The 26817-nt window shown below is 42.7% G+C and overlaps 1 long non-coding RNA gene across 1 annotated transcript in view; it reads right to left on the reverse strand.

The window, feature by feature from the left end:
- Nucleotides 1-369: 369 nt before the first annotated feature.
- The window catches only part of LOC146812116 (uncharacterized), a 55073-nt gene continuing 28625 nt past the window's right edge, over nucleotides 370-26817 (reverse strand). The window contains exon 3 of the long non-coding RNA XR_014965867.1: nucleotides 370-686. This is a non-coding gene — a long non-coding RNA (uncharacterized LOC146812116). The remainder of the gene's footprint in view (nucleotides 687-26817) is intronic.

Genomic DNA, 26817 nt, shown 5'->3' on the forward strand with positions numbered 1-26817 from the left:
CTCCAGAAAGTGAGGAGGCTGCTCGCCTATGAGTGTCGGCGCTGCTTATTCATTGGGCGAGACACACATTGGGGCAGAAGCAGAGAGGGACAAATGGTGCAGAGGAAGACAAATGGAAGCTTACATTAGGTACAGGAAAATAACTGGGTCACTTTTCACCATATTAAAAGTGACACACCTTGTAAATAAGCCCCCGCCCCCTGTTTTATGTGCCTTGTGTGTGAATTAAGTTCACTGCTTTCATTGTTCAATAAAATAAATATATTTTTCATTGAAATGTATTACTGTTTATTTTGGTACCTGTGAATAAACATTGAATATAGTTAATCGCAAAATAAAATGGAGTCTGTTTTGTGTTTATTCCTTTATCATTTAAATTTATTTTATTACTTCTTCATCTTTGTTTATTCAGAGCATTCTCCTTATTGCTACATTGCGAAAGATAGCAGAACACACTATAATTTTGAAAGCAGTTTCAGGAAAATACTGGTTTGCTCCTCGACTTTTATGAGCACTTCAAAAATCACGCTATTGCAGGCCAAAAGGCCAAATGTCCTGTCCACCAGTGAGGGTGTCATTCTGTGGACTAAATTATATCTTCTTTTCCTTAGTGTTTGAAGATGCATGTAAGGTGTTACAATCCAAGGGCTAGTTGCATAAGCCATGTCACCTACAAAAAGGGCAAACTTAAAAAAAAATATTCTGTTAATGCATTTCTTTACCATATAAGCATGAAAGATGTTTGCACTTTCTTAACAAAGAACCATGCCCTAGGTCTCGTCAGGATAGACATACATACAATCCACTGTGCTTAAAAATAGGAGTTCTGGGTAATTCCAGGGTAGAATGATACTATGTCTGTAAAATTGTTATTTGAATTACAAACTACTTGAATGTTTAATGAATGCTTAGATTTGCATTTAAGTGCAAACATGTAGTTTTTAATGGTGGGCAAATTAAGACATACTTCCACACAACCAATCACCTGTGGGAAATTTGCTATCCCCAAAAATCCCACCAAAATTTCTTGAAACTTTGTGTATGTGTGAATTCATGTGAAGTAAGAGGGCTTCTAGGATGAGCTAAATATTCTAGAAAACACACTTTGAGATATTCCGCCCACAATAGCTACACATGTCCTGGTAACTGCCGGATGCTAGGAGGTGTAGGCAGAAGAGTACCTGAACATGTGTAGGGATGGGATGATTGCGCCATCTTTCATGCCTAATATGGCCTGCCTGCTAAATCTGTATGTAGGATAGATCTCATCCTTTTCCTGTCCAAACAGTGTAACACACTCTCTGAAATATACTCATATATATATATATTTGTTTTTGCAGATTTATATAGCGCGAACTCGACCCAAAGGTATTGGAGCGCTTTACATGAGCACTGGTTACGTTCCACAAGGATACCTTTTTTTTGGTAGGCACGGGAGATTAAGGGGCATATGTATCAAGTGATTTTGTATTCGCAAACGCTGCGATTCACAAGAAAACAGCGTTTGCGAATACAAAATCGCGAAACGCGATGTATGAGCCTTTTTCGCATCGCACAAATAAGGAATCGCTAATTTCGCGATTCCTTAATTTTGCGTAAGCATTTAAGGAATCACAAATTGCGATTCCTTAAATGCTATGTAACAAGCACCCAAGTTGTGCGATTTCTCCTTAAGAAATCGCAAATTACCACTAACTTCAAGTTGGTGGTATTTTGCAAATTCTTTCAAAAATGCACTTTTTGGCATTTTTCTAGGTGCCATGTGGCACACATTCATGCCCTTATGGCATGTATGTGCGCCATATGCGCACACATGCTCATTTCAGGGGTGCATCAAGGTGTCATCATGACACCCTTGCACCTTTGAAATTATTCTGAATTTGCGATTAGCAAATTGCGAATTGCAATTTGAGAATGACTTCCCATTCATTCCCGGCCCATAGGAATGAATGGGAAGGTATTCCTTCATTGCGATTTCGCAATTTGCTAATCGCAATTAAGGAATATTAAGAATTCGCAAAATATGTGCGATTTTTTAAATACATCCCGTTTCGCAATTCTCAAATAGCGATTCTCAAAAAATCGCTATTTGAGAATCGCAAATACGGTTTTTGATACATATGCCCCTAAGTGATTTGCCCATATGTCCTCCTCCTTCGCTGCTGGGCTGCCAAAATCCACCTTCTCCTTACCATCATCACGAACAGAACTGCCATTTTGAAAAGCTATGTTGAAATCTGGGTCTCTTTTTGTAGGTTGCACCTGACTACCGCCTGCTTCCACTGAGTGGTATTTTGCAGTTGTAAAAAGATTATTCTGTCAATATTTGCAAATTGCAAGTGCTTAATACATTCCATTTGTGATTCTCCATTACCGAATCACATAAATCCACAATCAATTTGGATTGTGTTTCCATCCCTGATGCATTATTCCTTTTTGAAAACCCAGGATGTGCCATTTGCACACTGACTGGTTTGCAAAAGGGAATGCAATTTCCAATGGAACTTCTACACTAATAGATTATATTGGAAATTGTACATTTGCAGGGGGGTCAAAAAATGACTTGCCTAATAAATATTAAAAGACAGGCTGCAATTTCCTACCTTCTGTGATCAGCTGTAAATGCAGGGATGGAGGCCTGCAAGCAACAGCAGACCATACACTTTAAGATGAACCAAAGCTAGTATGTGACCTGGTTATTTCAAAAACATGACTGTAAGATATTAAGTTATTAGGTTTGAAGGAGGTGAATCCTTCACAAATAATAGGTCCACAACCATCTTATTACCGGGAACCAAGTACCCCATTGTAGCACTTGACCTGCTCATGGTAGTGAAGTAGAGCAGTTCATGGCCTTTTCAAGGGAGGTTGTGTGGGCTAGCAATTCCGATCCGCTGGCACGTAACAATATGCAATACATCATTGTCCACTGAGTGCTTTTTCTTTTAAAATGGAAAAGTACATCTATTTTACACAAACACACACATATTTTGCATTAAATTACAGACATCACATCATGTAGACGCGAACACTTTTGGTGATTTCACATTACACCCCTAGTGGATCCTGAACCCCATACTCACAAACCCCTATATCAGATGCAACATTACCATATAAGGGAGTGTCATTTTAAATAGGGCAGGTCTACTGACCATGTAAGGCGTTCACAACACCAATTGCAATACCCATACATAATACATTGTCAAAGTAACATAGTTTAAGGGATGACAGTAAAATATAAGGCAGGCCTACTGGCTTTGTCAGGAAGTCACCACATTATTATAATCAGCAACATATCATGTTTCAATCTATAACACCATTAAAATCAATAAGCACAGTATTAATATTCAACAGTATTCCTTACAATGATAAATATTAATTACTGTAATGTAATGTAATGTAAACAGACATTTGTAGAGCGCAGTCTATCACTCCGAGGAGCATCATGGCGCTATGCGGATTCCTGAATAGAAAATAGGTAGCTGCTAGGGAGCAAGGAGTTAGATAAGAGTTCTACGGAGTGCATTGAAGGATGAAAAGATGCAGGTTTTTAGGGCCTTCCTGAAGAGCGTTTCAGAGTGAATCTGACAGAGGTGGTTGGGGAGTTGGTTTTATGCTTTGGTCCCTATCACTGCGACCGATTTGCCCCCTTTCGAGACATATCTAAACGCTGGTGGTTTTAACAGGTTAGCGTTAGATGATCTGAGACCCCGGGAGGGAATGTTATGTATGAATCTAGTTTGAAGGTAGTGTGGTCCTGAAGAGTAAAAGATTCTGAAGGTGATGATTAGGATTTTAAACAGAACCCTTTTATGGATGGGGAGCCAGTGTAGTGCTTCCAAGGCCGCCGATGCAGACGACCTCCTGGGCCATTTGAGCACTAGACATGCTGCCACATGTTGGACCATTTGTAGTTTGTATAAAACCGACTTATTGGGCCCTGCATACAGGCTGTTGCAATAGTCCAAACTGGACGTTATTAGGGCCACAGCAACTGCCTGTCTGGCTGAGATGGAAAGTAGATCGAAAAACTTTTTGAGAGATTTTATGATATGGAAGGTTCCAGCGACTGCCAGTGATTGCTGTTTGAAGGATAATGTAGCATCAAATTTGATACCCAGATTTCTGACCACTTTTACTGTGTTTGGAGGTGGGGGAGTGTTAGCTGGCCACCAAATCTCAGGGGAGAAGGTGTTCCCGTGTCCTAGAGGAAGTATTTCTGTATTTTCAGAGTTGCACTTTAGGTGGTTAATTTTCCTCCACTGAAAAGTGGCCGTAAGACATGAGCGAAAGTTTTCTTCCGCCTGTGTGGTGTTTTTGTCTTCGACCAGAATTAACTGCGTATCGTCCGCATATGACATAGTCTCTATGTTGAATGACGATATCAAGCTAATCAGTGGGTCCATATAGGCATTGAAGAGCATTGGGCTTAGGATGGAGCCCTGAGGGTCACTGCAAAGCAGGGTTTTTCCTTTTGACTTGTGTTGGCCAAGGATGATAATTTGTCTGCGGTTCTGCAAAAACATTTTAATCCAAGCCAGGGCTGTGTGGGAAATGCCAAAAGATTCGAGATGGTCTAGGAGAATGACATGTGAGACCGTGTCGAATGAGGCCGATAGGTCTAATAGGACCAAGACCGCATTTTTTCCTTGATCCAGGGCGGCTTATAGGGATTCAGCCATATACAGTAGGGCGGATTCTGTTGAGTGCTGGGATCTGAACCCAGATTGATTAGGGTGTAGGATCTTTGCTTCTTCGAGATAGGTTATGAGTTGGGCATTAATGAGCGTTTCAGTGATCTTACTAAGGCAGGGTAATAAGGAAATAGGTCAGAGGTTAGTGAGGGTAGTAGGATCTGCAAGTTGTTTCTTTTGTAGCGGCTTGACTGCTGCCAGCTTCCATTCTGTAGGAATTATTGCTGTTGACAGGGAGGTGTTGAATAATTTGTTGATTGGATTTGCATTATTGATTATGGCATGCAGGATCGAGGGGGGGCAGGGGTCAAAGGGGGAGCCCGATTTAATAGCAAAGATTGCTTGGCGAGATTGGTCCAAACTAATCTGCTTGAAGGTTTGTAAAGTTGGTCTGTCTTTGCCTAAGACGACGTTGTTGGCAGAGGGACAGAGAGGTAAGGTAAAGTCTTGTAGTATTTGGACCTTCTGTTCAAAATAGTCTGTTATGTTATTGCAGAGAGACTGTGAGGGAGGAATCTCTTGTTGCAGTAACTCTGGGTTGGTAAAAGCGTTGACAATCCTAAGATAGATTTTTGATTAGAGTTTACCATTTTAAGCGCTTCCGTATAGTAAGCTTTTTTGGCTATTTTAATCTGGGTGTGGTGATTTTTGAGAGCCGTATTGTATTTGGTTTGTTCGGTCTGCTCATAGTTCTGTTGCCATCTGCGTTCTAGGAGCCTGCAATAAGTTTGTAACTCTTTCAGAGTCTTGGTGTACCATGGGGTAGAAGGTTTTTTTGGGTGGCTGTTTTGTGGACCTGGAGATGCAAAACGGTCCCTTAGCGTATAAATCCACTGCGTGAAAAGTTGGTTATCGACTGTTGGATCTCCTGACAGGTTAGGTCTGCTAGCTAGTGCTGCTTGGTGTAAGTCAGGGTGAGTTGACAACTCCTTCCACCTAAGCTTAGCTTGTTTCGGGGGCAAGGAGCATCTCTTGGTATTTGGCTTTCTCTGGAATTTGATTTCTAAGGGAATCAGTTTATGATCAGTACAGGTTAGGTTGACTGGGGCCTTGACTGTGAGGGAGTCGAGATTAGAGCAAATACTGTCCAACGTGTGGCCGGCATTGTGGGTGGTGGAGAAAAATCCTAGGCTCCAGGCTCAGTGTATTCATGATTTCCTTGAAGTTTATTGCCCCAGGGTCATTTATTGTGTCGGGATGAATATTAATATCTCCTAATAGTGTGAAATTGGAGAAGCTGAGGGTAAGTGAGCTCACAATGTCTCCAATACTGGCCAGAAAGGTTTTGTAAGGGCCAGTTGGGCGGTAAAGTAGAGCTCCTGAAAAAGCCAAGGAGTCCTCTAATTGGAAGCAGAAGCTAATGCCCTCTGCCCCTTTGAGGTCAGGTAGTTGGGATATTGAGCACTTTAATGATCTGTGGTAGATGATTGCCAGTCTTCCCTCATGTTCTTCTGGTCTATCTAATCTGTGAATGAGGTAGCTGGGGGGAGAGGGCACTGATTATATCGGGATTGCACCAGGCCTTCAGCCAGGTTTCAGTTACAAAAGGGCAGTCAAGTTTGTCATTTATAATCAGGTCATATATATGTTGGGCGTGCTTGCACAGTGATCGAGCATTTATAAGGCCGCCACGTATGTAGGTCTGTTTGCTAGTGTTTTCAGGTGCAGTCTCCTGTATAGGCAAGAGGGTTTGTTTACAGTTCTTACAGCAAATGGGCCCCTTCCAGTTTGCCACATCCAACAAATTTTTACATGATAAGTGGTTACTATTTAAGGCTAGTATGGAATCCCTTGTGAGTAGTTTTTCTGAGAAAAAAAGGGCAGTGTAGCTGGCGCTGGACGCGATCCGGTCGCGGACGGGCGCAGACGGGTTTGCCTTTCAATACCAATGTTTGCAATAAGGAACTAGAATTCAAACTAACCTGTATGTCTACAGGTCACAGAACACAGCCATAAGACTCACCACAAGGATTCCCCACACTCCAGAACCCAAACTCTCCAGCTCTTGGAGCGTTTATAATAATGAAAATTCACTACCAGGGACAACATTTCTAGGCTCCAGGAGAGTTAGGGCCAGTTTTCCTAAATCACTTCAAGGGTGGCTACTTCACTCAATTCGGCACTACACAACACTTGCAGACTGCATTGGCGGTTCCTTTGCTCAGTCTGGGGCCAACACAAGCAAAAGAAAATATACAAATGACTCCACACAGGATATTATGGGGCACTCCATGCTCTAGGATTTTCTGTATATTAGAGTAGCTGCTTCTCGCCGTCGGGCAGGAAGGTATCAGGTAAGTACGTGGTCTCATGCCACGTTTTCCTATTTCACTTTGTTTTGTATCCTGATCCTGCCTTGGGCACATAGAGCTTTGTTTTGATTTGGGGTAGGTGTAGGGGAGCCCGAAGGCCTCAGCGACACCAGCCGGCTCCCTAACTTAGCCCATCCCAACTGCACCAGCCAGTGCACGTCAGCTACTGTTATCCATGCGGGCACTCTGCCCCAACCAGGCACAGGGATAAGGTGTGGGAGGCAATCCACATGGTCCCCAGGGCCTTACCCTCTCCATGAGCATTGGATTAGGAGCGTGGTGACACTTGTGGGAGCGCTTTGTTTTTCTTCTGTGTTCTGGAGAATGGGATCACCAAGTCAATTGATCACGGTGTCGCGCACCAGGGGATGGAGTTCCTGGGGCATAAAGATAGTTCAAGGGGTGGGACCTTGTACACGCCCCTTTCCACAGGATTTACCAACATAATGATGTGCCAACACCTGGGCCCTGACCCCACCTTTGAGTAATCTTTCAAGCCGTAGTGAAATGCCATGTTTAGTTTTCCAGTTTCTTTATCTTTCAAAGGGTCACATCTTTAAAAATGTTGGGTCGCCTTTCTTCATCTTTGGCTTGTTTGCCTCCTGATAGTCAGGCCCACGTACCAAGTTCATTTTCATCAGACCGCCTGGCCTTTATAGAATGCACATTTTGCGTAGAGCTACATGTTCTGGCTTCCTGCACCAGCCTTTTATTTTGCTGGGCTCTTGGTACCGATCTCTTGCTGATGGAAGGCACAGGCCAGAAAAACACCCCTCTAGCCATTCTATTAAGAGCCCGGACTCCCCTGGTGTTTTGAAGTGCACATGGAGGAGGAGTGAAGTCCAGGTCCTTAACCCTAATTGTTCCTCAGGGGGCATGAGATGCAATGCCACTGAGCATAGTCTTGAGGTCAGCTGGAGTCAAAGTCCATAGTCCATCTTGCACAGGGCATCAGGTAGATTCTCCTTCCAGCTGAGTATCCTTACTGCAATTGTTGCTTCCTAGTTCCAGGGTTCTCTCAACTGCCTCTCCTTTGAGTAGGGGTATTTAAGTGGGGGTGGGAAGTTTGAGGGGCGGGGTATTTAAGTGGGGGTGGGAAGTTTGAGGGGCAAGGAACCCCTTCCTAATCCTATGATGCCACATCATCCATTCACCTTTTTCCTAACCATCATGCACAGCATTCTGGGATAATACAAAGTTTCTCTGGAAAGCGCTTCTCTAAGGGCTGCAGCTCCACCCTAACCGATATCACTGCCCAATCCTTTACTACCAAACTTCAAAGGCGAGCCCTTCCCATGTTTGCTCCAGACATGTGGTTCTCCATCGTTGTTCTAGTGGGCCTGGGCTGTTCCAGCTCATGTGCAGTGTGACAATCTAATTATCAGATTCATATTTCCCCACATCCCTTCCTGTCCCAGGAACAGAGTCAATCACTGTTCAGTGCCCTTTTGTGTGATAGGACTTTGTGCCTTCTTCTGGGAAGCAGGTTAATTAACTTGGTCCAACAGGTGAGGACAATGGCCTGGAATATAATTATGAGCTCAGCCAATATGATACATTCATAAGTCCTGATAGATGTGGATGTGTGTTATTCGGAACAGTAAATTACAACTTGGTGCACATGTTGTATCCTAGTTTGATACCTCTCTGGACCCTGTAGGCATAAGTGGAGCAAAACTTGACTTCACTTACATGCCCCTTCTATGCGGGGATTACCTCTGGTGCGGTAGGTTTTGGTATTCTCTTATGCTTGTTGGATGCAGAGCAATGACTGGCCCTCAATTGCCACTTGCTGCTCTATTAATAGTCAATCAATCAATCAGGGGTTTTATAAGCGAGCTACTCACTCGTGAGGGTCTCAAAGCACTGGGTAGAGGGGGCAGCAGTTCCGTTTCAGTTGAAGAGCCAGGTCTTCAGAGCCTTCCTGAAGGAGTTCAGGGATGGGGCATGTCTGATGTCGGTGGGGAGCTCGTTCCAGGTCTTGGCTGTGATGTAGGAGAAGGATCTTCCCCCTGCTCTGGCTCTGCGGATGCGCGGGGTTTTGGCGAGGAGGAGGTTGGTGGAGAGGAGGTTTCATATGGGTACGTAGAGGATGATTCTGTTGTTGAGGTGTTGGGGTCCAGTGTTGTGTAGGCATTTGCAGGCATAGGTGAGTATCTTGAAAGTGACTCTTTTCTCGACAGGGAGCCAGTGGAGCTTGTGTAGGTGTTGGCTGATGTGTTCGTGTCGGGAGACCCCAAGGGCGAGTCTGGCGGCGGTGTTCTGTATTGTCGGTAGTTTGCGGAGTAGAGACTTGTTGGTGCCGGCATAGTGGGTGTTTCCGTAGTCCAGCCTGCTGGTAATGAGTGAATGGGTGACTGACTTTCTTGCCACGAGGGGATCAATTTGAAGGTCTTACAGAGGATGCAGAGGGTGTTGAAGCAGCTGGAGGTGATGGCGTTTACTTGTCAGTTCATGGATAGGGAGGAGTCGAGTAAGATGCAGAGGTTCTTGACGTGGTCCGTGGGGGTTGGAGGGCTGCCGAGGGCAGAGGGGCACCAGGTGTTGTTCCATGCTGAGGGGGTGGTTCAGAGGACGAGGACTTCTGTCTTCTCTGAGTTGAGTTTTAGGCAGCTGTTGCTCATCCATGCTGTGATGTCCTACATTCCTTCTTGGAAGTTGAGTCTGGTGAGGGTGGTGCCCTTGGTGAGGGAGAGGAAAAGCTTGGTGTCATCGGTGTAGGAGATTATGCTGAGGCCGTGCTGTTGGATGATGGGGCGAGGGGAGCCATGTAGATGTTGAAGAGTGTTGGGCTGAGTGATGATCCCTGTGGTACTCCGTAGTTGATTTCTGTGGGTTCGGACAGGAAAGGTGTCGGTCTGATCCTTTGGCTCCTGCCGGTGAGGAACGATCTGATCCAGTCGATGGCGGTGCCTTGTATGTCGGCATCGTGTAGTCTGGCTGCGAGTGTGCGGTGGGAGATGGTGTCAAAAGCTGCTGACAGGTCAAGTAGGATCAGGGCTGTGGTGTGACATTGGTCGAGGACGGTGTGGATGTCGTCGGTGGCTGCGAGTAGGTCAGTCTCGGTGCTGTGGTTGGTTCGGAATCCAGATTGAGAAGGGTCGAAGATGGTGTTGCCTTTGATGAACCTTGTCAGTTCTGGGTTGACTGCCTTCTCGGTGACGTTTACTGCAAAAGGGAGGAGCGAGATGGGCCGGTAGTTCTTGAGGTCCGTTGGGTCTGCTGAGGGCTTCTTGAGCAGGGGCCTGACTTCTGTGCATTTCCAGTTGTCGGGGAAGGAGCCGGTCTCAAAGATGGTGGTGATCGTGCGTTGTAACACAGGTGCGATGGTGGCGGCAGTGCTTGGTGAATTCCTGGATGATGCCGAAAAGTTCCTTGGAGTTGCTGGTGTTGGCGAGGATTCTGTTGTGGATGAAGGTCTTTTTGGTGGTTCTGATGTGTTGATGGTATTCCATCATAGCGTCCTTGTATGTGGTGTAGTTTTCGGGTGTCTTGTTGTTTCTCCCGGTGTCTACAGATACGTCTGGCTTCTTGGAGATCGGTGGTGAACCAGGCAGCTTTCCTGAGGCGGTGCTTGTTGGGGTTGCCCAGCGGGGAGAGCTTGTCTCCACAGTTGGCGATCCAAGTGTGGAATTCCATGGCCGAGAGGTTGGTGTCAGTTGCAGCGGAGGGGGTGTTGTCATTGAGGGTGGAGTTGAGCAGAACCTCGCTGACTCTGCTCCAGTTCCTGCGTAGGAGGCACGGAGCGGGTACGGGTGGTTTGGGTTTGTTGACAAGGAAGTGTACGAGGTGGTGGTCGGTCCAGGGGGGCTGTGTGGTGTGGTTGAAGTGAACGCTGTTGCCTCCAGCGAAGATGGGGTCGAGAGATTGTCCCGCCTTGTGTTTCGGTGTGGTAACGAGTAGTTTCAGTCCGAAGTTGACATGGTTGTCACGGAGGACGGCAGAGTTGGGGTCACTCAGGTTGTCGATGTGGAAGTTCAGGTCTCTGATGAGTATGTAGTCTGTGGTGGGAATGGCGTGGGATGCGATGTGGTCGGTGATGATGTTGGTGAAGAGTGCGTTGTTCCTCACCTCCCTTTAGTATTCATATTATCTTTACTATCATCATTCACTCTATTATTTAGTCTCCCTATATACATCGCTACCCCATCCATATATTTTAGTCACATTTTGTCTGACAGCATTATGCATGCCTTTTGCATCATTTCACCTCCCATGAGTATTATTATTATTTTCACCATTAGCCCTCAATATTTATGATTTATTGCCCTACATGTGAATATGGCTATTCTCAGCCATTTGTTTCATGCACGTAACATAGGATGTTATTGAGCAGATTCCTTGCACATCATATTCCCTTGCCCACAGGCTGTTCCTGCTTCCCTCAGTCCTCCGTAGTTGGAGGATACCGAGTCCCAAGCCTTACCTTGAAATTCCTAGCTTTAAGGGCCTAGACCCCACGCCCCTTGTGGCTGAATCTTTGGCACACGGCGAGGCTGACAGTTGTAGCCCGCTTTTTTACATTCTGTTCCATTAGGAACCTCTTGTTTACCTGTACACGGACTACTGTAGTACTTTATACTGACAGGGCACATGGATCCTGACTAATCCTTACAAGATTCTCCCTGCATTGGGGTAGGATTTGTAGGACAGGTTCTCGGTTCATTGGCTCGTTTCATGTCATTAATTTCTTTTACACCAATCTGATTGTCGTTTTATGTAGTTCTCCTAATTTTTTACGCACAGTTCTCTTCTGGGTTCCATATGTAAGTGATATTGCATTGTCAAGCACGTGGGTTGATGTGCTCTATTTGTGGTTTCTTGCGGTTCCATCAGGTAGGCACATCTACACGCCCTAGCCGACACTTTGGGTTTTTGTCTATTATTTCTAATTAGGATATCGTTTTAATTGTTCTTTAACCAGGTGTCACCTTCATTGTATGGTCCTGATGAGACCGCATATCCTATAGTGGGTCAAAACGTCATCAACAGTATCTAACAAACCTTGTAACTGCGAGTGCATAAATTGTTTATAAGTAGCTCCACTTCACACTTACTAAGTGAACTTCCAATTTTCACGACTCTTCGAGTAGATGAATCTTTGCCACCATATTAGGACCAAGCACAACCCAAACACATCTCTAAAATAAACATTGTCTTCAACATTAGATGTTCAGTCAATAATGAGAGGTTTGGTGACATTTTAAGTTTATTTTCTCTTTAAGAGATTGGTTTGTATTTTGTCTTTGTTTAAAATTAGTCAATTAAATTAATTACAGACATTTCGAGAAAATTTGGTTAGAATAAGGGTGCAAAAATAACAGCGTGCTCCATTAAGAATTAGTGCCCATCCTAATCTAAAAGACTTACCTATCCTAGCAAGAACCCATAAAGAGTTGCTTTTGGAAAAAAAACAAGAAAAACTTTAGAGCACAACTTTACTAGCTATGAAAAAGGTTGAACTCCCCATAAAGAGTAGTTCTGGAAACTCACCCCAGTTCCCTAACAGCCGTAGTAGCAACCGCTAAAACAGGTAGAGGAATTTATCACAGCAGTAGCTATGATCAGCATAAGGTTGAAAGTCTCCTCACAATCCCCATTAGCAGTATCTTATGGCAATTCAGGTTAGCACAATAAAGTGCTATGGGACATTGCAGTGTAGGGGTGCGTAGAATTCTTTTACTCTCTAGCTAGGAGCACGTACTATATAGAAAGCACAAAACATGTTGCAAAAACAGGTAGATATGTCATCTACAGCCAATGAGGAAGGATCTCTGGATAGTCCATCACCTCCTCCTTCGATTCCAATGGTAAACGTCCATGTCGACATGTAGTTATTTGAATGTGGCTATAGCATAGTACAAAAAAATACATCTACGTAGGTTCTCATGATTAACTTTTGCAAGCCTACTCTGTTACCTGTTCAGTGTCCCATTGAGTCTACTCTATAAAATTAACATAAATAACTTCATGTCCTGGTTAGATCATGGAATTTAAACCTACAGCAAGAATTTCTTAAATTAATTTACTAGTTCATTATAAGCATATGGTAGAATAAATAATCTAGACATAATGAGGCATAAGGTGTGAGGAAGGAAAGAAAAACATTGTGAAGCAAACAGCACATTTCACAAAGATGTCAAGTTCTACAGTTCAGATATAAGGTAAAATCATCATTTCACAAAAAGGCATTTATTTTTTTAAAGGGATAGGAAAGAATCAAGAACTATTGAGGCCTAGCAGTGAAAGACCGATAGCAATGGGAGCTTTTTGCAGAAATAAGTAGCATTTTCACTTTTTGCACGTTTAGTAAAAACACATTTTTAAGGCATTATTTTAATAGGCATTTTCTATGTTACTGTTAAGGCACATTTCTATATTGTTATAAGGTCAAACATACGTACACATTTTCAACTTTCACATAACCCTACCCTTTGAATGATGGAAAGGTTGGATTGAGATTCATGTATATACACAATTGGGGTTGTTTGCTATCATTTTGGAAGCCAGTTCTCGTTTCTGTTTGGTTTAATTTTGTGTACTTATTTTGCTGTATTGGTCTCCTTTGTTTGTTTTTGTGTTCCGGTTCACATGGGACACTATGTATGTTGTACATGTCTGACAATATAGACTATATAATATCACAAATATATATTTGGCTTGCCTTTATTGTTTTCATGAGATCTCGATGTTCAGCTCTCTCTAACTACATCCTACTACAGTCCTATCCGTGTGATTGTGCTTCCACATATCCAAGCCTACAGATATATTTCTGACAAGAGCCTTGTTGTTGATAAGATGTAAGGCCCTTGCACTTGTTAAGTAGGGTCTCTTTGTGTCCTAATAATAGGCTTCTTAAACTGACAATAAATGCAATCACTGTGTATACAAACTCACTCCGCAGTCACTCCCCAAAAAGAGAACAATCAAAATGGCTCTGCTCAACTGCAGATCACTCCCCAAGCACAGCACCGAAATAAATCTACTAATTCTGAACAACGACATTGAAGTGCTGTTCCTCACGGAAACATGGATAAATTCCGCATCCGACCCAGACATAGTCCAAGCCCTTCCTCAGGGCTATAACATTAAACATCTAGACAGACCGCAAGGATCAGGAGGCGGATTAGAAATAATCACAAAAGCCCACCTCACCTGCCAGCTTAAGGGCAGTCCAGTCCTTAACTGTGAAAACGCTCATTTTTCCCTACATCTCTCCCCGGAAAAAACGTTGTCGGGTTTACTCATATACCGACCCCCGGGGCCACTTGGACAGTTCCCGAACTCTCTGGTAGAGACTGCCACCTCCCTGGCCTGTTCATCTTCCAACTTTACAGTGCTAGGAGACCTTAACATCCACTTCGATGACCCAGGGAACAAAATAGCGGGAGACCTCAAAGAAGATCTCTCAGCACTCAGCCTCTCCCTGAAAAATCTCCTGCCCACTCATAATAAGGGCCACCTTTTGGACCCTATCTTTTCAAATATTCAAGAACTCTCCACATCCTCTCCCCTACCCATCCCCTGGACAGACCACCACCTTATCCTCCTCAAAATCCCAATCGCCAGTCAAATCAGCCCCAGCCTTCCACTTCAAGCGCCTCTGCGCCCGTGGAACAAACTAAACACGGATGCCTGGACTCACCAGCTCACAGCCTCTACCCCTACCTTGAATCCGGACCCCTCACTAGAAGACATCCAATTCCGTGACTGGATTGAATCGTCTCTGGACGCGGTTCTCCCCGTCAAACAACTCCCTAGTAAGAGGAATTCCTACAAATCCCCCTGGTTCACTTCGGAACTACGAGATCTCCGAAAAAAATGCAAAAAACTGGAACGTCGCTGGAGAAAAGATTGGAACCTTAACAACAAAGAAACCTATAAATCGGCCATGAAGCAATATAAAACCCTCATCAAAAACACACAAGCCTCGTATTACGAAGGGAAAATCATGGCTGCCTCCAACTCCTCCAGGGAGACTTACCGCATAGTAAAAAGTCTCATGAAAGTCCCTGAACCGCAGCTGGCCGCCGATCCCACCGGTGCCAGGTGTATCCAACTCACCGAGTTTTTCTCAGCCAAAATTTTAAAAATCATCAAGACCTTCCCCAATACCTATCCCCCAACTAACCTCCCAGCTGGGTCCATCGACCCAGACGCACCAACTCTGAAAGCTTTCCTCCCCGTCACCATCGAAAGGCTGTTGGACACTCTCAATCGTGTGAAGAGTGGCTCCCCGGATGACCCAGCCCCCATGAGCAAACTCAAACTAGTAGCCCCCACCATTTCCCCCCATCTCATGAGGCTGATAAATGCCTCTCTCTCCAGCGGGATAGTTCCCGCCAGCTGGAAAAGCGCGACAGTGCGTGCACTCATAAAGAAACCTCACTTAGACCCCTTGGACCCTTCTAACTTTAGACCCATCTCCCTCCTCCCAGGCATCAGCAAAGTGGCTGAGAGAATTGTGAATGAACAGCTCTCAACATTCCTAGAGACTAACAACCTCCTTCGCCACTCGCAGACAGGGTTCAGACCTGGACAGGGAATTGACACCGCCCTCCTGGCCATACCAGAGGAGACAAGGTCCATTCTGGATGCAGGAGGATCAGTGGCAGTGATCCTCCTGGACCTGAGTGCCGCCTTCGACACAGTGGACCATACCATCCTTCTCCACCGTCTCCGAAAAACGGGCATTTCGGAGACCGCCCTGGCATGGCTAAAATCATTCTTGGAACACAGGACCTTCCAAGTGGCTGACAGCCACGGTCACTCTAAATCTCTCCCCCTGAACTGTGGAGTCCCTCAGGGCTCCTCCCTGAGCCCCACACTTTTTAATGTCTACATGGCCCCTTTGGACGACATCGCCTCTCCATTCGGCATAAAGGTGGTCATGTACGCCGACGACACACAACTAGTCGTCTCCATCAACCAGGCCGATCAATCAATGGAGAACTTAGTCTCCTGCCTGCACAATATATCTATATGGATGGGAGACTCCAGGCTCAAACTCAACGGAGAGAAATCCGAAATCATGCTTCTAGGCGACCCAAACAAACTCCCCAAAACCCTTGCCTGGCCCGCTAGCATGGGCACCCCCCCCACACCAAAACAAGAAATCAAAAGCCTAGGCTTCTGGCTAGACCAGGACCTCAGTTTCAGAGCCCAAGCGAGAAAGACAGCCGGCACCTGCTTTGGACTCATGCCAGCAGCTCGTAAGATCCCTCCGCTTATCCCCCCCCGTCTAGGAAAATTCTGATTCAGGGCCTCATCATATCAAGATTAGACTACGGAAACGCCCTATACCTAGGCGCACCTGTAGCTGTCATAAAAAAACTTCAGCACACCCAGAACGCTGCAGCAAGATTACTGACGGGAACGAAATCTAGATGCTCAGCCAAACCCTCCCTTAAGGCGCTTCACTGGCTTCCCATCCAAGAACGCATCTCCTTCAAAGCCTTGTGCATCTCCCATAAAATCTTACAAGGCAAAGGCCCACCAATATTGAGACCTCTCATCATGCCGCACAAATTTACCCGACAGCTCAGGTCAGTTACCCTGTTTCTGGCGAGCGTCCCTAGAATAAGGAAAGCTCGCACTGGCGGCCGCCGCTTTTCTTATAACGCTCCTAAGCTATGGAACAGCCTCCCCCTTAACATATGCAAAGAAAACAATTTACTATCATTCCGCAGACTGCTGAAAACCTGGTTGTTCCCCCAATAATCCATCCCTAGGAGTACTGTCAAGCTGTTACGTTAGCGCTGGGACGCCCGAGGGTAGCTATGCGCTCTAGAAATCCTTAATCAAATCAAATCACATCATTGTGGGGATATATATATTAAATACAATTCCACTGTAGAGTAAACTCAGGGATGCACAGTACCACAGTAGCTGACTTCATCTAAATTTGGATGAAGGCTTGTATTGAAGGTTTATTTTTACTGCTACCTTTACGTTGCCAGAAGTAATGTGAATTGTTGTCATATATTTGGAGAGGTATAGTAAGAATATTAATGGAAAACATATTCTGACCTAAATAGAGACTACAAAATTATTGTTAATTTTCATATACATTGATTAGTAAATACTGTCTATTCTTAACTCCACCATCTCATACCTTAACAATAAATATCATCCAAGTACCCATGCATGGTGTTAAGAATGGTACAATTATACGTACCTATATTTATTCACCTACATGGTATTTTTGCAGTCAATATTTAAGCGACTATTATTTTTTGCAGGACGATGTTCTGCCCATGATATTATCGTAGAAAAACAGTTTCGTTTTCGTATTTCTATTTAATCCTTTACACAGGGACACAGGAATAATGTGATTTTGAGCCACTGCATTTTCCACATATTATTGGATTTACAGAATTTGCCACATAGTCCATGATCTGCTTCATAACCTGCAGAATTTAATAAAAAATATTCTTCTATCTCAAACGGATCATAAGTCGCAATAGACTCTGCAGCACGTGTGGCGTAGTGGAAGACCCTTCACAAAAATAGACTGGCCACCTTTCTGTTACTTATTGCTCTGTGTATTAAACCAATACTAATGGGAGAAACCTTTGCCCAAACGTATTAACATGCATTTTTCTTGGATTATTTTAACAGCTGAGCAATGCTCTGGCGTATGTGGTTTGTATTAGGATATTCAAGGCACATATCTTATGGTATCTCAGAACTGTACATTCAATTCAATATGTTCAATCCTTACAAACGGCATGGTTAATTTGTCACTCAGGAGCATCTAAACAGAATTTACAAAGAATAAAGAAGTGCCAGAATGTAAAGGGAAACGATTTCCAAGGCATAATTACATCCACAGGATTCAGCCATTTGGTCTTTAACAGTAGTCCAGGGAGCAAATGTATGGGCTTTGATGAGAAGTGTCATGCTAAAAACACTTTTCCCATAGACACCAGCTGAGTAAGTGCAGCAGATAGCCTTTCCCTCAGCCCTATAAAAGCCTTTTTGTGCCAAAGCTTGTGTTTTTATGCTCTGTGTGGAATGGAGGGGATGAAACAAACACAACCCTTAGAGTCTGTTCTTCAAAAGTAACCTAGAAATAATTTACCTGCTTTTGTGTTTTTATAGAGAAGCTGGGATGAGTGGGGAGCAATACAATGTGTGGGAATGTTTATTTGAGGGAGGAAGCAGATTAGGAGAGTTAAACAAGAAAACACCTGCCCTCTCTCGGAGTGCTATATCAAAGAAAAACATACTTTTCTAAATGTGACCAGTGGAAGGAGACGAGTCAGCCAATAAAAGGATCATAAAGAGGGTATGCTCCAGAGTTTGGACAAACACAAGAGAAGGCTAGCCACCAGATGAGAAGCACTTAAATGAAAGTGATAGCAGTGGCGGCCGCCATTAACAAAGGGTGGTGAGCCGGTTGGAGGGAGCGCAGGGGCTGGTGTCACCCAGGGGGGGGGGTGTTAGGAATAATATATTGAAAATAAATAGAACTTTCATGAAGCCACTGGCCACCGTCTGTGTTGCGCCTCCTCTCCTCTTCCTGATCCCAGCAGCCCCTGGGACAGATTCCCATCCAATCCCTGTGCTGCAGAGCAGCACAGGATTGGCCTGAGCGGGCTACAAAGACGCTCCGCCTAGGCCAGGGAGTCTGTGGGGGTTCCTCCAGCCTGACTGTTCAAAGCAGCCAGGCTGGAGAAACCTAAATGTGCATGTGTGTTTTGGTCGGCCTGAGATGGCTGGCCTAACACATATGCGTACATACAGTGCACATAGCACTCATCCTCCCATGCCCCACCCTGCCCCTCCCTGCACAAGTTGGCTCAGAGCGGCGGGTAAATGGTAAAAACAAAATGATGCTATTTACTGGTTCTGAGCCAGGCAGTGGGGCAATGTTCCTCCGCCATCGTGGAGGAGCCGCCGCAGAGGGACAGTAAAGCCAACCAGTGGTAAGCAATCAGTGGGCTGTAAGTCTATTGTAAGCTCACAATAGTTCTTTTGCAACCAGATAGATTGTGCGGCCTTATAGGCAAGACCTAAAAAGTGGCTTTGTTCCTTCCTTTACCAGAGTCTCTCCTATATGCTCATTAGTCACTCTACAGTCAGCATTCTGTATTACAAAGTTATTTTTGAAGTATAAAGATATTGTTTAGCTTTGTCTTTCCTTCTTACTAGACGTGTGTATGGTTATGAGTCAGTGCTCCTCCTCAGTTCGTTAAATGTAAGAATAGTCAAAGAGACCATTAGGTCTAGTTGATAGAAAAAGCTTGTCTTATTTGTTATTAAATAGAGGGTTTTTTTCAGAAATCCACCATAAGAGTTACATCCTTAATTCTGTTTGCTGTTTTTTTTGGACTCCAGTGGGAAGCATTGTGTTGGGATTACCCCCGGACTATGATCTTCTGACATAGATTAAAAAAACGTTTCACCTTAAATGTGAAGAACTACTGAATGTAAATCCTTAATGTAAATATGCCGTGCTACTACCCCGAAATATAAGCCTTGAAAAAGCCCTGGCCTAATTCTAGCCTCCGGGCGAAACACGTATCGGCTGTTAGCTCTATTTCAGTGTGGAAAAAATAAAAAAACAAAAACAGCAAACAGAATTAAGGATGTAACTCTTATGGTGGATTTCTGAAAAAAACCTCTATTTAATAACAAATAGAACAAGCTTTTTCTATCAACTAGACCTAATGGTCTCTTTGACTAATCTTATATTTAACGAACTGAGGAGGAGCACTGACATAACCATACACATGAACTTTCCCTTGAGGCCATAGAGGTCCAGTGCCTCGAGTCAATCTCCTCTAAAAACAATTTATATATACATTGGGCAATTTTATCTGGAGCTGGGACCCCTGGACCTTGTAAACCCAGCATCTTCTTACTAGACGTGTCAGGAAAATCAGCCTGTCCTTGATTGCTCCATTGAAACCACCTCCTACAACATCCCTGTCAAACTGCTGGAACACAAACTGACAGTTGACACAAGTCTTTTCTCATGTTTTCTTGTTTCAGACAGTTCAATTTTTTTCAAGAATCAAACCATTTTGTTCAATACTACGTGTCACTTCAAAAGCATACTTAATTTACACAGTGAAAACACCCTTTGTGTTATGTGGTGGATGTTTCCAAAGTTTTACCATGTTCATCCATAAATGGTTCAGATATGGAACCAGCAAATGAATGATTAGTTGTGTAGTAAATTATACCTCTACCAAAGTAGTATCCATAATAGTTGTTTTACCAAAATTCAGTCAGTACTGGCAATCTTAAACGGAGCTGTGAGTGTATCTATTCAGACTTCTAGCAACAAGGCTTTCTTTTGCGTTCTGCCAGACAGATAAATATATACTTTTTCATCTTTCAGGGAGTGTTTTTTATTTGGTTTGACTTCCAATTATAAATTACATGCACATCTTTGAGAAGTCACATCATAACTTACAATATTTCCAACGCAGAGTATGTTTTAATCACAAGTCAAAGACTCCAAAAAGTGTCCAATCGAAACAGGACTATTTTGTTGGCTAATAAAAGCAACAGGTCTTAGAGAATGATTACAATCTTGGCAGACAGGGTTACTAGTCACACAAGTGACGGATATCCCATTTGCCAAATTACAATTCCATTATAATTTATGGAACTTGCAATATGGCGGACAGGATATCCTTCACATTTGTGAGGAGTATCCCATCCGTCAAGACAGTAATCAGGCCCTTAATTCTGTAATTATGCCCATTTACTAGGACACAAATTCATCTTGTCTACTGATCAGTAAGATATTATGGGCCAGTTCGAGGCACATTTATGAACTATGGGTTAATTAATGTGTTAATCCATTCTACTACTTGATTTGATACAAATCTAGGTGTTTTGTGTATACATTAAAATATATATATTTGTTTTAATGCCAGAAATAATACTTACTAATATAAGAAACCTTGTGGAGCAAAGTTAGTTTTCCTTGTCATTTCAGCCCTCTTACTACAATAAGTACTGTAACATCGCACCCGTTTCCTAACACATTGTTTAAAACTCTTAAGCTATTAAACCTAAAATCGAAAGTTATGGATCAAAAGCCGTCCCGAAAGAGTACCTTGAATTCAGTAGGGCCACTTGTCCAGAATTAAATATTACACAGAAATAATGTCAGTCTTCATAGAGCATATAATGGTAAGTGAAAACTCTTTGCCCTCCCACCTCAGTTAGACAGTGGTAGTGAGGCTGAATCTAGCCTTGTTGACTTTTTCTTCTCTTCATGTTCTATCGATAGTTTGTTTCCTGACAGAGTTTAGAAGCCAGATTTTAATGAATCAGTGTTAAAACTATGGCGGCACATTGTGGTTTATTGTATTAACTTACATTCAGTGATGGGAATGGGGATTGTGTGAGAGTTACATTTATAGTTAATTGTACTTATGTTTCTTAATAGGTGGAAAGCTGTCTCTTACATTAACATCCACACGTGTGTTTGTAGGTGGGGGTTAATGTAATCTCCTGGAATCAGAAATGGTTTGAGCTCAAAACATTTACATATTATTTTCTTGGCTGCTTTCTGATTTAGGGCACATTATACATGCATCAATGCCACACTTTTCAAAAAGATGACCAGTGAATTGCTTTATTTTGACTTTGACATACTAAGTATTTCTTTTGCCACTTGTTATGAGAGATTCATTCCACACCTCTGTTTCCTGTGTCAACTTTCTCTTACAAAACAGGTATCTAATTTCAGCTCCCATGGATTGGGTGACCAGATCTGGTTTGTACATGAGCCAGTTTTAAGGGTTACGATGTTTGATTTGATGACCTAAAAGCGGTTAGGGTATTATTGACAACTGTAAACTACCATCTTAACAAATGATCTACAATGTGAAGCTTGCCAGCCTTTCCTTACATTACGACTTGAAGAATGTTTGATTTAAATGTTTACAATGTGGGTGTACTTCTAAACCCCTAATATCATTCTGGCTGTAGCAATGTACTAGTGTAGTAACAATGTTTTTGTGTGATGAAACTCCAAGTTTGGCCTTGCTGAGAGGTTTTGTAGAATATGTGAGTGATCAAGCTTGCATTCAATATGGGATCTAGCCTGGTTATTGGAGCATGTCTTATACTTAGAGATACATTGTACCACAGTACTAAAAAACAAACCCTGCATATAAAAAGTGTTTATATTTTGTGGTCTGCTCCTTTCAGCTATCAAATTGATTGCTGAACTTGGTTATTTACGTTAATAAGCAACCTCCAAGTTGGTCTTACCATTTTGGAGTTTAGAGGTACATTTATTTGCCCATTTTAAGAACATCTTCAAGTCAGTTTTAAAGATCAAATGTTTGTCTTCAAATGGGCTATGAATCAGTGAAATCAGCCCCTGCTGCTTCCTTGGGAATGGACATTTCTTATTGCCATGTCCTCAATGCTCTTTCCTGGCTAAAGGATTGATGTATGTTTTTAACTTACATCTAAGTTGTGACCCACTGCTAATATTAAAGGCTCAAAAAACCAATAAAGCTATAAAATTAATCTTCCCATTTGCAGTAAAATCAGGTCATAGACCTGTAAAATCAATGATAGCTCTTTTTAATGCCAAGTGTATTTCCATTGCTTCATATGGGGAGGGAGTGTTGGAGTATTTTGGCTACTCTAGACTTTCAATTTTAGTAAATAGTTTTCTTCTGAGACTATTTATCGTTCCTCAGGTAACCGCAACCATTTTTTGTCATTCGTAGTGGACTCACAATTTCTAGAAGACTGGTTGGGTTTGGCTCCGTTTCTCATATGGATGAAGGTATAGAATACACCAGAATTGGGATTCTCTAGGCTCATACTTCAGGGTTGCTTGGCCCTGGATAGCACTGATATTCCCTGGCTTGCATATCTATGCCGTAGTTTAGGCAGCTGGAGCTCAGTGAACATTTTGAAGAACCAAATCAAATGCCATGTGCAGCGAAAACCTTAGTTAAGACTGTCTACTATGAACAGGCCTTGGACAAATGCGTAAGCAAACTTTCAGCAAATTTGGAATACATGATTTTTAATTGGGAGATTACATTTTATTTCAGTTTTACAGAAAATACTCAATACAGATTGTATTTGACAAGGATACATTTGGGTATTGTACACTTCTTAGTGGCATTTCCAGTTCAAGGCATGTGGCAGTATAATCTTCCGACCGCCGAAAAAACCAGTCCGAAAAAGGCTCTGAGGGATCACACGACCACCCTGGACAAGTCCCCCTACTGATAATGTCTAAACACAGAAGTCCAGAGGTGTAAAACTACAAAACAAAAAGACAAACAAACAAGAACGCGATTGAGCTCAAAGTGCCTGGATGCGTCTAAACTAAGGCCAAGTCAACAAAGTCAAAAAATATATAGGGCGGTTGCACTCACAGGTAAAGCGTGATTGATCGGGTAGTCCTTGTGTAAATGCTCTGGTGCTGGTGAGACCACCTCCTAATCGTTGAGGTGTAAGAAACTGTATAAATACGCGTCTCTAGGAAAGACGTCCTCACGTTAGCACTCGATAGCGGAAGAGCCGCTGTAAGAAAGTGATACAAACGGTATTGCTTGGTTCTTTACTTTTTTAATTCATATTAACTTCATATGACCATTTCCGTAGTACTTATAGTTCATACTGACATTAGTGGATTCAGACCACGAGATAGTATACTACAGTATGTCCATCGTGTTTAGTAAGCCATTTTTTGCAAATATCCCCGATGCATTTCGGGACAAGCCCTTCGTCAGGGGGAATTCTACGAAAGAAATAAAAGGAGGACATAAGGCTGGGATCCAGGATGTATGCAAACAAGGGTAAATAAACAGTAAACACTTTAGATAAGTGTTTACTGTTTATTTACCCTTGTTGGCTTACTAAACACGATGGACATACTGTAGTATACTATCTCGTGGTCTGAATCCACTAATGTCAGTATGAACTATAAGTACTACGGAAATGGTCATATGAAGTTAATATGAATTAAAAAAGTAAAGAACCAAGCAATACCGTTTGTATCACTTTCTTACAGCGGCTCTTCTGCTATCGAGTGCTAACGTGAGGACGTCTTTCCTAGAGACGCGTATTTATACAGTTTCTTACACCTCAACGATTAGGAGGTGGTCTCACCAGCACCAGAGCATTTACACAAGGACTACCCGATCAATCACGCTTTACCTGTGAGTGCAACCGCCCTATATATTTTTTGTTATTGATTCCTCTAATCGACACGGTTGGCACCCGAATAACCTTTAAACATGTCTTATGACGACATTGCCAAACTCACTGCAAATAAAGCAGACACTTTTGGTTTTTCATCAGAAGAGACAAGCAGGATTTATGCTTTGATCCAGGATCCAGAATGCCTTACCACTAACACCGCTTCGACACAATCAATTATCAGACAACTTTTATTTACAGCAAAACGGGAGATTAACCAGAGATTGCATGCTAGTACCCTTATTCGCTACCACAAAGTGCAACGTATACCCAGAGGATTACGCATTCCATTGAAGTCAACCCTTTGTAAAAACAACACGAGATTCACTGAGCGTTGGTACGCTATTTTAAATAAATGTTCTTTAGACCTCATTCTTCTGATAGTTGAAGAACTATCTATCCTTCTTGAAGAATTAGACAAAGAAGTGACGCAACTCAAACAGGACTTGAGTGGAAAAATGACTCCAGAAGAAATGACTAAAACACTTGAGGACATCAACGGTCAACTTGATAAGTACCAAAAAGAAATTAACGAAAGAAAACTACGTAAATTTAAGAGAGACACCGTTGATTATAAGCTAGGAGAGGTGTATACATGGGCCGAAGTATACGCTACACGCAGACAACAAAGACCTTATAACCGATCTACAGATGGTGAAACAACTTCATCTGATGACTCACAAACACAACCCAGGAGACCTATGCCCAAACAAACTGCTGGCCCAAGTGATAATCAACCTTCTACCTCAACAGAAATTTCCAATGAATCAATTCCTTTTTTAGGAAGAGGTTCATCCGCACGAGACGAACCAGGAGGTCCCAACGTAAGAACCAAAGATACGCCCATAGCGAAATCAACAAGGAGCCAGAGAACTTAGTCATCAACATTTCAAAAAAGACTCTAACACCTCAGCAAATCCAAACACTACAAAAAGGGTCTTCTTTTGTACCAACATACAATACAAACAATTTGGAAACCCAAGTATGTTTGTTCAAATTCATGCGAAACCTCCGACTTAAACATTTTTTTACCAACGTCATTGAATCCACTACGACCCAAGACAAAGGAACACTTATGGACTTACGCCCGAAAAGCAAATTCATGGCTCCCACAAGCCACAAAGTTCTTGACAACTTCGAATTAATTGTAGGAAAGGAGTTAACCCAACTTTTTTCCGAACAACAACCGAAAACCAGTAATTTGTCTGTAAAAGAACACAACACCATCCAACAATTATCAATGGATAAAGACATTACATTTTGCAAGGCGGACAAAGGCGGTGCTCTTGTTATTTTGGACACTTCTTTCTACATGGAAAACGTGGAAATCCATGTAAACGATCCAAACTCCTATCAAAAATTGACGACAGACCCTACTACGGAATTCTCTCTTATCTTGTCAACCATCATCAATAAAGCACTACAGCTAGGCACCATCAATGACAGAGATAAACGTTTTCTCACAGTAGAACACCCCAACGTTCCGTACCTATACATGATACCGAAGATCCACAAAAACCTGGAGAAACCACCATTCAGACCCATCGTCTCCACTAGAAACTCAATCCATGAACCTATCGGCAAATATATTGACAAACATTTGCAACCTCTTGTTCAATCTATGTCTACGTATTTGAAAGATACTACGGATTTTCTCATCAAACTCAATCACATAAAGATTCAAGACTTTGACCAGCTTCTTCTATGTACCATAGACGTCAAGTCTTTGTATACTTCCATCCCACACAACCTAGGAATACAGGCCATTGAATCCTTTTTGATTGATACTGACAAAGATGAAGACATGAAAATTTTCTTACTCGAACTCATACACTTCACTTTATATCATAGTTATTTTACGTGGAACAACAACTACTACATTCAACTCTCCGGAACATCCATGGGAAATTGTGCTGCCCCAGCGTATGCCAATCTTTTCATGCATCGCTTTGAACTGGATCACATTTTAACCCAGGAGTCTTGGTCGAAAAATTTACTGATGTTTAACAGGTACATTGATGATATTTTTCTTATTTGGAAAGGTTCCCAGACGGAATTACTGACCCTAATTACACAACTCAATACAATCAATGAACGCATCCAATTTACTCATGAAATCAACTATAATCATATTACTTTTCTGGATGTTGACATTTCCATATCCAATCATCAATTAATCACATCAGTATTTACCAAAAGCACCGACCGCAATAACTTACTACATTTCTCCAGTTTTCACCAAAAATCATTGAAAAAACACCTACCTTATTCTCAACTTTTGAGAATTAAACGCATTTCATCAACGGATGAGATCTTCCAGGAACAAAGTCGTCTACTAATTGACAAATTCAGGAAAAGAGCTTACCCTGACCCCATTCTGCAAGAAGCAGTCAAAAGAGCACAAATTAAAAATCGCAGAGAACTTCTACACACACAAGTTTTCACAACTTCAAAGGATTCACGAACAGTTTTCGTGTCTAAATACTCAAGACAAAGCCAGAAAATCAAAACAACTATCTGGAAATATTGGCCGCTTCTACAATCGGAACCTGACTTCAAAGGCATTTTTAACGATTTGCCAATTTTCGCTTACCAAAGAACACAAAATT

Source organism: Triturus cristatus, chromosome 7 (assembly GCF_964204655.1).
Source record: "Triturus cristatus chromosome 7, aTriCri1.1, whole genome shotgun sequence".
Classification (NCBI taxonomy): Eukaryota; Metazoa; Chordata; class Amphibia; order Caudata; family Salamandridae; genus Triturus; species Triturus cristatus.